A 15,315-nucleotide genomic window follows, 5' to 3' on the forward strand; every position below is an offset into this window, starting at 1 on the left:
TTGACAAAGGTGGTACTTCTAAGCTGTGTATCGGATTCCAATTGAATGAATGTGGTTGGATGTTTGGTGGTGGTCTGAGGGGCCATAGGCGCAGAATTGCAGCCACGCTTCTGACAGACTGCCCCAGGGCAGCTGTGTCTACACAAGTCGCTTATCACCACCAGGGTGTGACTAAGTATTGAATAATGTCTGTAATTGTAAAGCATCTTTGAGTCCCTTGAAAAGCACAATATACTGTAAGTCGAATGCATTATTATTATTATTGCTCATTTCAAATGCCCGGAATTGAAAGCTGAAATTGGTGATCTCTCCTCACACATTCATCTTCTGATGTTAAATGCAAACGTTTTCGGTCTACTGCAAAAATTAAGAAATTGGCATCACTGCTCCAATATTTTACTAAGGGTGTGTATATTCCATTCTGGAGTATTCTAAGAATGTCAATCCCGCAATCTTTTATTACTCATTCAATGTTGAGAAGTGGTTGTTTGTGGCTCTATTAGAGTGGCAGATGTTGTCAGTAGCATAAATACAAATTTCTCCACCTGTTTGGCAACAAAAAAAAATAATAAGATGGACATAACTGCAGGCACCACTATGGGCGAGTGGTGAGCACACTTGCCTCAGTTCTGAAGTTAGGGGTCTGAATCTGGGCTTGGATGTTCTCTCTGTGCTTTTGTGGGTTTTCTCCCACAAAAAAAAAAAATAAAATAAAAAAATAAAGCATGTTAGGTTCACTGGAGACGCTAAATTGTTCTTAGATGTGAATGTGATTGTAAATGGTTATTTGTCTGTATTTGCTCTGCAATTGGCTGGCGACCATTGCAGAGTGTACCCTGTATCTTATAGAAGGTATAGAAGATGGATGGATGGAAGGGGGTAAGGAAGGAAATAACCCAACCATATCTACTGTATAATGCCTTCAGTTCAATCAGCATAAACATTCATTTTGTTGGACTGATATTCACTGCAAATTCAGTAACAGATGGAGCACATCCTTTATCGCACCATTCCTTGAATTCTGAATGTAAGGTCGACTTTGTTGTTTAACCACAAGTAACTAAATACAGTTTTTTGTTGCACCATTTTTGCAATAGTTTCCATTGGATTGTTCACATAACAAACTTGTAGTATGTAATTTTGTCATTTCAGAATAGTTCCAATGCGTTTGGTTCAATATGAATAGAATAGAAGTGGTTCTCTCCATCAACTGTATTTATCTACAATTTGTGCTTCAGTTCACTATTACCGGTAATTTATTTGTTATTTATTAGAAATGTCCTCAAAGCTTGATCAATCAGTTATTATCATCTCTAAAAATGCCTGAATTATGTCTCTTTTTTGGAATTTAAAGAGGAACAATTGATTTATTATTTGTCCATCGAGGCATTAACTTTCAACAAAGATTTAGCTCACAGATAATCACAACTAATTATCCTTCAGCTTCATTTGTTGCACATAAAATTTTATAAAAAATAATCATGTGGGTAAACACTCTGGACAGAAAAACAATAGCTGAGATGTAAAGAAGTTTACGATTTCAAAACTTTGCTTCCTATCAGGACAGGTTCTGTTTTAAGTGTACACTTAATGCATATGTGATTGTGTGTGACTCTGTCTCACTTTTCATTGCTATCTGAAAGGAGGCTTTTGTTTTCTGTGTGAAGAATGTGAACCTGATCTTTTTGGACCGTCAAATACAGTTGAATACAGCAACCCAAGAGAACAATAACATTTCCATTGCAGGAAGGTTTTTTTTATTGTCTCCAAATTGCTTGTGAAGGTGTGTGGTGCTCAAGCATACATTGGAAAAATAATGAATTCAAAGTAATTTTTATTTGCAACTTCCCTCGATCTACAGAGTTTTGGCATGGGTAGTGATCTCCAGAAACAGTTGCTTTCTCAAGTGTACGAAGTGTGTACGTTTTTGCACTTTGACAGAGATGTCATGGTGAGCGATGACTTTGGCTCAGCAGAAATGATTGCCTTTACAACACTGCATTGCATTTGCTAAAAATAACGCTGCAGCACAAGAAATAGTAAAAGGAATGCAGAGGAACCCTTTTTTCTACTCTTTTCTCTCTCATCCCCTTTGTAATCCTGCAAACTTTTTCTTCTCTCCATTCATTTTCTACACTGTTGATTCCTTGTACTGTATAGATTTATTTCCCCCCAAACACCCTCTCATTCACTGAGTCTCCATCTTTAGGTTTCCCTCTCCAGTGTGCTTGTCCCAGTGAAAAAGGCTAGTCACAATGCAAGCTCAGCTTGCAGCCCCAGCCCATGTGGGGAGCATTCGCCAGGTTTTTCTACAATTACATATAATTGAGGGGTTTTAAATATAGAAACCTTTTTTTTGGTTGTCGTTTCATAAGAATTGGCTGTGGGAGTGGTCTGTGACTGTAAAACCACAGAGTTATCCTTTACCCTGCTGGTGAAAAATTATGTGGATGTTTGTGTATTTTCCACATTGGAGGAACCAATCTTTTTTTTTTTTTTTTTTTTTTTTAACTCAGTCCTGTCCATCTTATTTATTTCAATTTTCATCTTCTTAGACTTGTTTCATTTCCACCAAAATGTGGTGTGATCTATTCTTGTTTTTGGAGGGGGGCGGGAGTTGAGGGACAGATGCTCATTGCACTCATGCAGGTGCAAATACCACTATTAATAGTTGTGAGGTTTAGAGACTTGCAAGGAAAAAGTACGGTAGAAGTGGAGAATGTAATAGGATATCTGATGAAAAGTAATCAACAAAATCAAAAATCTAACTTAAAATTACAATTCACCATAACAATTAAACAAACTAATTAATCCCATTTAATACAATAAAAACAAGACACTAAAACAAGGGCCGCGTTTCATGTGTTAAATGAAAGGAATAAAAATTGTGTTAAGGCGGGTTCTACAAATTCACAGTCAGGGGGCTTGAATGTGCACCAGGAGGTCACTTCATAGTTTGGGCCAAGTAATAGAAAGAGCTCTATCCCCTCTGGGAGTTGGCTTAGAATTTGGTCAGGAGCAGCTGGTCAGCTGACCAGCGGCATCCGGCAGGAGTGTAGCAATGAAGCAACTCGAGATAATGCAGGCCGAATTGCAAATTTCTAAATCTTAAAATTAACTCTGTGCACAGGCACCCAGTGGATGAAGGCCTATATAGGAGTTATTTGTTCATTCGTTTGTGTTCCAATTAAAAGATGAGCAGAAGCATTTTGATCCAACTGGAGATGTTTAAGGGAGGACTTGGAGTGCAGAGAGTGCGTGCATTACAGTAATCTAGCCAAGATGTGATGAAGGCATGGAATATTGTTTCAACATGCCGCCTGAGGTGAAAAAACTTGGACTCACCTACCACATCAATTTGCTGATCCAATTTCAAATCATTGTCCAAATTGATTGTTTGAGATTTTTGGCTTCATAAAATGTGCCAAAGGGCCCAAGCTAACGAGGAGATTTACTACTGGGACGAAACACCATCGCTTTGGTTTTCTTTTCATTATAACTGAAAAAGCTTAAGGCCATCCAGGCTTTAATGTCTTCAAGACAACAAAAGTGGTTTAAAGGAGAAATAATCTTTCTTTAGTGTCACATCAATCTGACTGTCAAGCATAGCAATGGAATGCTTTCTCAAGATAGAAACCAGGAGCAGCAAATGCAAGATAAAGGCAGTGGCTCTAAAATTGAACCATGTGGAACCCCATAATAAAGCGGAGCAGATCGGAACTCAGAACTACTAAGGCTTACACACATAGTTTTGTCTGCCATATAGGGTAGAAACCAATCCAGAGGGCTGTGGTCCACAGTATCAAACGCCACATTGTCGTCAGAATTATTTGCCAGGAGTATGTCATTGAAAATTCTTCATAAAACTGTCTGTAATGTGCAGCATGTTAACTCGGCTGGAAGACCTTCAGGACATTATACATTCAGGAATGTCTTCAGCTGAATGTGAAAAACCTTTCCCAGAGTTTGTTAAATGAAAGGTAAAGTTGACATGGGTCTAAAATTGGCTAGTACACTAACATCTACGCCGTATTTCTTAAGCAGGGGTTGCAGTGCAGCATGTTTAAAACATTAGGGAACACCCCATATGACAGACTGCTATTAATAATGGGTATAACTGACTGCACTATATGAGGGGAAAACCTCCTTAAAAGGTGTGAGGAGGGACGGAGTCATAAGGAGAACCCGATGGCTTGATGGCTAATTCTCAAAGAAAACATCTCACATTCACATCCCAATCTTTCTTTATACATCCTGGAGAAACATGATGATCACCTCATTACATTGGCAGTGATCAACTTTGCACCATCATCACATTCCCAACAATACACATAATGAAACGTGCTTGCTTTTGATATGTTAGACATGTCAGTGTATTAGACCATGTTATGTGTTTACAAAAAGGTCTGTAGTTACCATTAAAGTCTACCAGGATGTCTCAGGGCACAAGTGAAAATGCATTTTCCACCAAGGACGAATTACGATATATTTTGTCATAATTTCCCTTTGACCCAGAACTGCCTTTAAATGTATTAAGTACTTCAATAATAAACAGTTAAATATTTTAATATTCTACTGCATCTTGATCATATTCACTAGTCAAACCAAATCTCATTTTGTGGTGACTGACATGGACCTGATGATCTTAGCAACACAAATACGCCACAATTGCCTTGATACTTAAGCTCCATGTTGCTAAAAATCTGCATGCAACAATCAAACTCAAGTACATTCTGCAGTAATGGGCACCATTCTAACAACATCCTTAAAATGATTGCTCAAAGTTCTTAATTATACAAAAAAGAGAGAACTGATGTGTTTATCTTAATTGAAATGCCCCAGCCGTAATACACTAAAGACTTTGAAATTATGGCAAAAAATTGCATTTAGATATAGCCTATCTATCTTGTTTGTAGTGTTTGTTGTGACAGGTTCATTTCCTCTGTTTACCAACTGAGATAGAGTCACATAAGGAATGGGTGGGGGGAGAACATTAATAAGCAGGACAAACTTAATAGTCGAGCCAGAAGAGCATAATTTCTGTCTGTGCTTGCCAGATAATGTAATAAGTCATAACCTCCAGTGCCATTCCATGGCCCATGTTCATGGAAAGCCCAAGCATCAAAGAGAGGGCAAATGTAAAGAAAAAGAACTAAACAGAGAAAGTCATCTTACAACCACTTAAGCTTTTCTTTTCTTGCTGTTTACAGTCACACATACACATGCTGGTTGTATCCAAGCGTTAACTTTGCATTATTAAACAGGCTCTTTACCCTTTCAAATTTTTCTCATAAAATAAACCAGAAAGGAATAATTAGAGCTTAAAAGCAGTATGCGTAACATACAGAAACTTTATTTCAACCCTTCATTCTAGACACGAGGGACTTCTTGTGTAAGATTTTCATCTCTCCTCACCAAGACTCAACTGATGGCAGATGAAAGACTTAATCATTCATCTAGAAAACACAGCTTTATTGATTTAAAAAAAAAAAGCCTTGACAGTACTGATAGATGGAAAACAGGAGTGTTGCTGATTAATTTCAAGCGAGTATGATAAAAGTGCAGGAAAAAGGTGGGGTTTGATATCAGAACTGACAGATTGAGGTAGTCATTCATAAATAGTAGAGATGTCTAAAACTTTGTGATTGATTTCACTCAATTTTAACTTCAATCAACATCTATCCATCCATCCGTCCATTTTCTGAGCCGCTTCTCCTCACTAGGGTCGTGGGCGTGCTGGAGCCAATCCCAGCTATCATCGGGCAGGAGGCGGGGTACACCCTGAACTGGTTGACAGCCAATCGCAGGGCACATAGAAACAAACAACCATTCGCACTCACATTCACACCTACGGGCAATTTAGAGTCTTCAATTAACATAGCATGCATGTTTTTGGGATGTGGGAGGAAACCGGAGTGCCCGGAGAAAACCGAGTCGGCAGCCTGTTAAAAGAGCTCTGCTAACTTTCTCCTTTATTAGTACTTTTCCACCCTGTTTTATTGTTTAGTATTTGTTTTGCATCATGCTAAACAGTTTTGGACAATTACAGCATTTTAATGATCACAGTTGTTGACGGTGAATATTGGCGCTTGTTGTGTGGGCCTGTGAATCGGCAGCCCGTTTCCAACAGCTCTGTTAACGTTCTTCAGGGATCTCGTTTGATGTGCAACCTGCATCTGAGATGTATAAAAATTAGCAGGGATGCATAAAGCATGGTGAATCTGCATCCACAAATGCACAGCATTGCTTACCCACATTTGCGTGTGTGTGTGTGTGTGTAGCTGAAGTGCTTCAACGAATCATTATCCACTAAAAGTACAAGTCTTGTCTTGGTGCTAGCCAGTTAGGGGCAGAGGAAGGCTGGTTATTGTTCCATAGATACAATGGACATGATAGTTTTTTCCGGACTAGATACATTTTCATTGTGCTGGTAAAACCCGGCGCGCCACTCACGACGCAACGAGCTGCTGGCGGAACGGCTTTGGCTCTCTGGATGCACACACGTGGGACACTTTAGAGAAAGGCAACTATCTATTAACTAACTAGCTAGCAAGCTAAGTAGCTAAACTGCTTGCTCTGGCTCACTCGATCGCATTCGGACCTAGCAGTAGTCCCTTACGTACCCACACTATAGCCAAAAAAGAAAGGTTATGATTCAAAACATATGGGCCGCCGCAACAGATTGCAGGCTTTACGGTAGTGTTGAACCATACCGACCAATAACATGCTAGTTCAGCCAACCCCTTCAGCCAATCAAATCTGCTTCTCAGGCTGTCATCACTGATTGCGTGCAGCCCAGACAGAGACGAGGAGAAACATAGCAGGGGAGGGAGAAAGACACTCAGCGTGGAAGTTGAGTTAAAGAAAAGGAATTAAACATCCATCTGAACCGCTTATCCTCATTAGGGTCGCGGGCGAGCTGGTGCATATCTCAGCTGACTCTGGGCGAGAGGCGGAGTGCACCCTGAACTGGTCGCCAGCCAATCACAGGGCACATATAAACATACAAACATTCACACTAAGATTCACACCTACGGACAATTTAGAGTCTTCAATTATCCTACCATGCATGTTTTCGGAATGTTGGAGGAAACTGAGTACCCGGAGAAACCCACGTAGCCACAGGGAGAGCTTGCAAACTCCACACAGGCGAGGTCGGATTTGAATCCGTGACCTCAGAGTGAGGTTGGTTGTGCCAACCAGTCGGTCATCGTGCCGCCCACAGGAATTAAACATTTGGAATAAACGGCGCTTAAAATAGAATGGTCAGTGTCATTTTTAGTTCTAGTTCATCTTTGGAATGGTGAACTTAGTTCCATTTTTTTAATTATAAACGATGAACTGGAACTGAAGGACTGGTTCATTTTTGGAACAGTGAACTGAACTTTGAACTACTTTGTGTAGAAAATAAACTTTCCCAACACTGGCGAGGGATGATAGCTGGCATTAAAATGAAGTGAAGTGAAGCAAGAGAGAGGACATTCCTTCTGTAAGTGTGTTACTCACCAATAGACAACTAATGGCTGTTTGAAAACTGCAGTTTTTTCTTTACATTTAAACTTCAGTTTGTAGCAAACATGAGTGTTGTCAAGCACACAATGATCGTGAGATTACCATTGCAGCATCCTGCCGTCCTGCATTTTTCTTAAAGTGCTCTAGAAATAAAGTTTAGTTGCGTTGATTTAAACAAACAAACAAAAAAGGCTTGTACAAGGCTGCATTTCTATCAAAGGCTCAGACACACCACCGTCAAAACACTGGAATGTTCATCCAAATCAAACTTTTTTTTTTTTTTTTTTTTTATTCTTTATGTGTTTACATTTACCAAACACCTGAAACTACCCTCATGCCCATATGGCTAAAACACAGAAACAGTATCTTCATGCAATGCTAGTGATATCAGGCAGAAATAAGGTAGAATTCTAAAGTAATCATAATATGTTACATACAGTAGTTGGGTTAGCCTGAATTGACATGACAATGGGTTATCAATATCAGTATTATTATTGGATAGTATTGTCTTTTCTTGTATTATCATTAATATATTGCCGTAGTTAACATTAGTATCTTGTGCAGTCATGATGAGTAGTAATTAGGTTTCAGGAGAAGATGTTAGCTGGCTGATCTACATTAAGCAAACAATCTGTGAGAAAATTTGCCGTTAAATAGCACGCTGTTCTGATATGGTACTTACCAACCTTCTGACAAGTTGATATCAGCCAGTAAATAGACTGTACCTGATGAAGAGTCACTGCATGAAACATTTCAGTTGGCTGGAGATTGTCACTTACATAGCACTCTGTCATCTTAAATAACATGCTGTCTGTACTGGGAATTGTTGTTCATTATTTGATGGATAAAAGGCTATAACCAAGGCATGCATTGTAGAGCACAAGTGATGATTTAGAGTGGACTTATTCCGCCAAAGAAAGTACTCCAAAAGATGGGACTAAGAGTACAAGAGATATTTTTATCACTCTAAAGATTGTGTGCTTTTGAGGCTTTCCACAACAACAAATAGAGCTCTTTTCCAACACACTATAAATCCTTTTTGATTGTTCTGAGAAAAAATGACTTTTACCCAGACCTGGAGATATTTAAACATTAACTTATGCTTTTAAAAAGAATTCATTGACTCAGTCTGAACATCCATCCATTTTCTGTACCACTACCATTAGGGCTGTGGGTGAGTATATTCCAGTTGACGCTGGGCTAGAGGCGGGGTAGAACCTGGACTGGTTGCCTCTCAATCACATATACAATTATATAAGCAATCATTCACACTGACATTCACACCAAGGGAAAATTTAGAGTTAAGAATGTTGGAAGAAGCCAAAGTACCTGAAGAAAATCAATGCAAAATCGGGGAGAACATGCCATATCTACACAGGAAGGCCAAGGCCATTATTTAAAGCACAAACCTCAGAATTGCGTGGCAGGCATGGCATACTAACCACTTTTTCACATCCATCCATTTTCTGAACTGCTTATCCTCACTGGGGTTGCTAGCGTACTGGAGCCTATCCAAAGCTGACTCTGGGCGAGAGGCAGGGAACATATAAACAAACAACCAGTCACACTCACATTCCCACCTACGGGAAATTGAGTTTTCAATTAATGCATGTTTTTTGGGATATGGGAGGAAACCGGAGTACCCGTAGCAAACCCACACAGGCATGGGGAGAACATGCAAACTCCACACAGGCATGGCTCGATTTGAAACCGGGTCCTCAGAACTGTGAGGCGGATGTGCTAACCAGTCGCCCACCATGCCGCCTAGTCTGAGCATGTTTAACAATAATTGACAAATGCTAGCACAATGTAATTGATTATAAAATCAGTTTATTATATATTTTCATTTGTTTCGTATGTTGTCTGCTAACTAAATATTACGGTCAAAAATATCCATCATTGAAAAATATTTTTGTTTCAAAAAGTGAAATGTTTTCGTGACTCAGGCTTCTGCCATGTTGGCTTGTTTAGAGTGTTGCTTGAACACTGACTGTTTGAAATGGATATGATGCATTCTGTCAAAAAACAAGCATGGTTCTTATTGTGGTTTACTTTGGGAAAGTTTGCAGCACATTTTAAACTGGGTTACTTTGCTGTTTGTCACAAAACATGGACATGGCAGACAGAGTCTGTCCACAACAGCATGGCAGGTCGCGGTCCATTTCATTTTTAATTGCATTTTGGAAAAGAGCTTCATCAATGATGCATACCAGTATTTTGACATTTTACACACATAAATATTCTCTCATATTCTCTTAACTAGTGAGATCCAATACAAAATCAAAAATGCAACCTTTACATAGATAATGCCAGATTTTTATTGAGAATGTGTAAAGGTAACTAGATAGAAAGGTGTTAATTAAATATGTATTGTTGCACTTGTAATTTGTAGTATTGTACTCCACTGTAGGTATTCATTTTATTACTGCAGCAGCTGTATGATTGGGTCAAAATTTAATTCATGTTCTTGGCAACCACAGCAGCCTAATTTGTCTGAAATGTAGTGCACCATCAGATTTTGGCTATTTTCCCCCCGTCTGTTTTCAAGTCGGCGGCACGGTGGACGACTGGTTAGAGCCTTAGCCTCACACTTCTGAGGACCGGCGTTCAATCTCCGGCCCCGCCTGTGTGGAGTTTGCATGTTCTCCCCATGCCTGCGGGGGTTTTCTACGGGCACTCCGGTTTCCTCCCACATCCCAAAAACATGCATGGTAGGTTAATTGAAAACTCTAAATTGCCTGTAGGTGTGAATGTCAGTGCGAATGGTTGTTTGTTTGTATGTGCCCTGCGATTGGCTGGCAACCAGTTCAGGGTGTACCCCGCCTCCTGCCCGATGATAGCTGGGATAGGCTCCAGCGCGCCCGCGACCCTTGTGAGGATAAGTAGCTCAGAAAATGGATGGATGTTTTCAAGTCAGTTATTCACTGAAGTTCGACCACCGAAGGACTTCTGTAGCTGAAACAAAACAGTCGATACACAGGATATTGGGATGGTGTAAGCAAAAACCATGGTTCGGAGGGGCAACCAACAACGAGGTGGCATGCTCCGTGGCCGATCTCAGTCTCGCTCTTTAGCGGGTGCGACATGCTATCAAAAATATGTCTTAAATTAAGACAGTTGTAATAATTTTTCATGTCTTTTCTCAAGCCCGGTGTTGACACCGGGGCCAGCAAAAACTGCTCAGCATTGTGTAAACATGCAGCTGGAGACAATGGCAGAGCTATTTACATCTTGGAAATTCGTATGGCCTATTTATTCCTCAGCAAATGAATGCTTCTTATCGAGTCCTCACAGTCCACTTATAGTTTTGATGTTTGTACTCTGCGACCTGAGACTCCCTTGAATATCCGACGCGTGCATTAACAGGACAGGACACAGTCATGTCTCGAAGCTAACACAACAATCTCCAATTGAGCTAAGCTCTTCAACATGACTTAAAATGTAAAAATCAGTTAGCACTGACTGGGGCGTCCAATAATAAAATGATAAAGATATATATCTCAGAATAACTTTTCCTTGATAAAAATATGAGACACAGTCTTCAATAAGTTCCATTCGTACATTTTTTGTAGCGTTAGTACACAGTAATAGCCATAAATGCAATTTTACTAATATTCGGCATAATAATTTCTTTCCGTGTTTTGGTTTTTGGCCTCGGTTCACTCATTTTTGGTTTCGGCTAAGAATTTTCATTTCGGTGCATCACTGATTCAAGTCTTGCTAAGTTTTCTCACAGTCTATCACCTTATCTGTGACAGGCCGTGGAGGGAAGGGGCTGCTAAAGTCCCGCCAGCTCTTACTTTTCCTTCTTATCTTTATTCACTGCTTGTCTCCTGAAGCCAATTTGTTGCTCATATGTTGACTGCATGTTGAATGGTGCTTGTCATAACTAAAACTGATGCCAGTGACACGACTGTGGAAGTAATCAAGCCCGGCAGGCAGGCATGAATGTTTGTTTGTCATTATACTGGCAGTGCCTACAAGTGCACATTGTTAATGACATTCAAGTGTGGATGTTGGTGCCCACTCTTGAACACCCTAATGCATCCATCCATCCATCCATCCATTTTCTGAGCCGCTTCCCCTCACTAGGGTCATGGACGTGCTGGAGCCTATCTTTGGCTAAGAGGCGGGGCACACCCTAAACTGGTTGCCAGCCAATCGCAGGACACATATAAACAAACAACCAGTCACACTCACATTCACAACTACGGGCAATTTAGAGTCTTCAATCAACCTACCACGATGTTTTTTGGGATGTGGGAGGAAACCGGAGTACCCGGAGACAACCCACGCAGGCACAGGGAGAACATGCAAACTCCACACAGGCGGGGCCGGGATTTGAACCCCAGTCCTCAGAACTGTGGGGCAGATGTGCTAACCAGTCCGTCACCGTGCTGTCTGAATCATAATCCATCTATGGAAAAAAAAAAATTGTCAATTTAACCTATTCCAAAAATTTTTTTTATTTGCTCCCGTAGTATAAAAACTCTGTAATTGACACGTGGTTGAACCTTAAGCAGCCTCAGAAGTATATATCAAACCAATAGCCCTTTGTAATACTCAGTACCCAAAAAGTAGCTCTCAGTTTGTGTGATATCGTTTAATTTTTGTTTGTTGTTTTGTTGAATGATTAAACAATATCAAATAAACAACAATAATTGGTTACTAAACAGCTATATGCTGATGATATTCTTCTTTAATTACAGGAACCCAAGTATTCTCTTCATTTTCACAAATATGAGAGTACTCTATCAACTGGACAAAATCAACAATACTCCCAATAACAGCAAACTCATGGACTCCTGCAGATCAAACCCCAGATTACCGTGTTCCTATAAGAAACTAAGTATTTAGGTATAAATATTTTGTCAAAACTCATAGAGCTAACCAATCTACTGTAAATTACACACCACATCTGATTTAAGACGCTGTAATAACTTGCCTATATCACTACTGGGAAGAATAGCTACAATAAAAATGAAAACCTTACCTCAAATAAATTATTTATTTTCAATGATTCCATTTAAGACCACATTTAAATGGTTTCAAACCTTAGATTCTACTGTAATAAATTTGTATTCAAAAAATAAGAAAAATAGAATTAATCTATGCCCTCTTTAGAAAAGTAAACCAGAGGGAGGCCTAAATGCTCCCAACTTTAAACACTATTATTTAGCTAACCAATTACAATACCGGGGGGCACGGTGGCCGACTGGTTAGAGCGTCAGCCTCACAGTTCTGAGGACCCGGGTTCAATCCCCGGCCCCGCCTGTGTGGAGTTTGCTTGTTCTCCCCGTGCCTGCGTGGGTTTTCTCCGGGCACTCCGGTTTCCTCCCACATCCCAAAAACATGCATTAATTGGAGACTCTAAATTGCTTGTAGGCATGACTGTGAGTGCGAATGGTTGTTTGCTTCTATGTGCCCTGCGATTGGCTGGCAACCAGTTCTGGGTGTACCCCGCCTCCTGCCCGATGACAGCTGGGATAGGCTCCAGCACGCCCGCGACCCTAGTGAGGAGAAGCGGCACAGAAAATGGATGGATGGATGAATTACAATACCTCATCAAATGGTTGCACCACAGGGAGGAGTGTGATTCCAGGCTAGAATTGGAACTAATAGACTGCAACAACATCAAACACCCAAAACTCCCATTTATTTCCACAATCTTAAACGAAATAAATGCTTCAAGAACCCAATAATCGCATGGTGGCAAAGTTTAGAATCTACAGGATCTCAATTAGCTCCCCTTATGCTGTCCCCAATCTGGCATAATCCAGATTTCGAAATTAATAATATACCCCTTCATTTTAGCACATGGGAACAACATGGAATAGACCACCTACAACAACTATTTAAGAATAATATTTTTAGGACACGTGGTGAACTGTTCCAAGAATTCCAAATAACATATTGTAACAATATGTTTAGAATGACAAAAAACACAAATGTACAGTTTATACAATATAAACTGCTCCATAGAACACACTTTACTTAGTACACTATGCATAAAATCTCTCCATCTAATATATGCGCGCAATGCACCAAAAATACCGCAGACACCCATTTTCATGCTATAGGGAATGCACAATGTGTGTGGGGCGGTGGTGGCTGGGGGTGATGGCATTTGGTGGCCAGTTGTCGGGGCGCCTCAGTGGGTCCGGCGGCCCGCCCTGGGTCCCTCGGTGTGGGACGTGTCCCGTCCACCAGAATGCTCTCGGGCAGGTCCCTGGGCCCGATCCCGCCCCTCGATTGATTGGGTAGGGTCCTCAGCCTCCGCGGTGCGGGCACAGCAATCACAGGACACTTCTGTCAGTCTTTGTGCATGTAAAACGGTGTCAATTCACTTGGATGTATCCGCAGGCACACACCCCTAGGACTCTTTCACTGGGTGTGGGGCCACTCACTTATTGCGATAAATAACTCATGAATATGCGAATTGCTTGTGTATCCCCTCACTCACACTCTCGTCCTATAGACTTTTATAATTTACATAGTCAATCCCACGACACTTCAGTTGTACAGCCGGGTCCACGACCTTTGTCCTGCATGCTTCTTCTCCTATCCTTGTCCTGTTCTATATTATCCTGTCCTTCCCTCACAGGGTGTAGCACTACACCCCCATGCAACACTCATATTGAATGTTTCATTGTTCTTGATAATGTAATGACTTACTTTTCTCATCCTGGTTACAATTAGTGCGTTGTCTTTTGTCTTCGTTTCTCTCTCCCCGCTAGAAACTTTGTTCTGTTCGACTGATCGACTCTCTCTCTCTTCAATTATAATACTAAGAAACCACAGCGGAAGCTTAAAAACTCCACTGTGACAGTAAAACTGTTCCGACATAAAAAGGATACAGATCCTCCATTCTGCTTGACCTAACAGCCATAAAGGTTAAAAAAAAAGTAATTCTGGAAAATAAATGATTTAGAAATTAACTTCAATGCAAAGTAAATTTTTATCCGATTTGATTAATCAAGGGAATAGTTGTAAGAATAATCAATTCTAAAAATATTTGTTCGTGGCAGCCCTACTTCATTTTGAGAATTGCCTTACAATTCTGCAAACTTTCCTCTTAATAAAGTTACATTTACAGTGTTCCCCATGGCCACATGATGGGCCGTGGAGGGTGAGGGTTGCTGAGTCTTGGAGGCTCAAACTGCGATTAGGCCCACCCTCTAGCACTATTGCCAGCTTGTTCCCGCCCGACCACTCTAATAAGGTAATGTTCTGACACATTTGTCACGCTCTCTATGATTATCATGTGGTTACCACGCAGCTTCGGAGAAAGTTTGGACCTACAGTATACAAAGAGGGTGTGAGTGGACTGGTCCCGGGGTGCAATATGTTGTAATATTTTTCTAAATTATTTTGTGTATGTTCCATGATTAAAGGAGCAAGTCTATTCTACCAAGCCAAGGACTTTGGAAGAACTTGAAGGGCGAATACGAGAATTTATGTCTTCCATCCCACAAGAGTTCCTTGTGAAATCAGTTAATCAGGCGGCTTGAGAAACTGGTGGTTAATGCTGGCGCCCATGTTGAATTTTAAATAAAACTCCATGCAATACGGTTTCTTCTCATGTTCATTTCTTGTAAGAATTATAGTTCAGAAATAAATTACAAGTACTTAAAAATAGGGAGTTACTTTTCAATCACCCTGCATACACACACACACACACAGATAAAAGGATATGTATACAGATGCTGGATCCGCGTGCTGGTTGTATTTTTTCTCCTCAACTTTGCTGAGCTTTATTATATAAAGATGATATAAAGAAAGTGTGATATGCCTTCTATGACC

The 15,315-nt window shown here is 40.4% G+C and overlaps 1 protein-coding gene across 12 annotated transcripts in view; it reads left to right on the forward strand.

Annotated features, from left to right (window-relative positions):
- The window catches only part of arvcfb (ARVCF delta catenin family member b), a 272,320-nt gene that overhangs the window by 193,383 nt on the left and 63,622 nt on the right, over positions 1-15,315 (forward strand). The gene's annotated exons all lie outside the window — the stretch shown is intronic.

This window comes from Phyllopteryx taeniolatus, chromosome 3 (genome assembly GCF_024500385.1).
Source record: "Phyllopteryx taeniolatus isolate TA_2022b chromosome 3, UOR_Ptae_1.2, whole genome shotgun sequence".
In the NCBI taxonomy this organism is placed as follows: domain Eukaryota; kingdom Metazoa; phylum Chordata; class Actinopteri; order Syngnathiformes; family Syngnathidae; genus Phyllopteryx; species Phyllopteryx taeniolatus.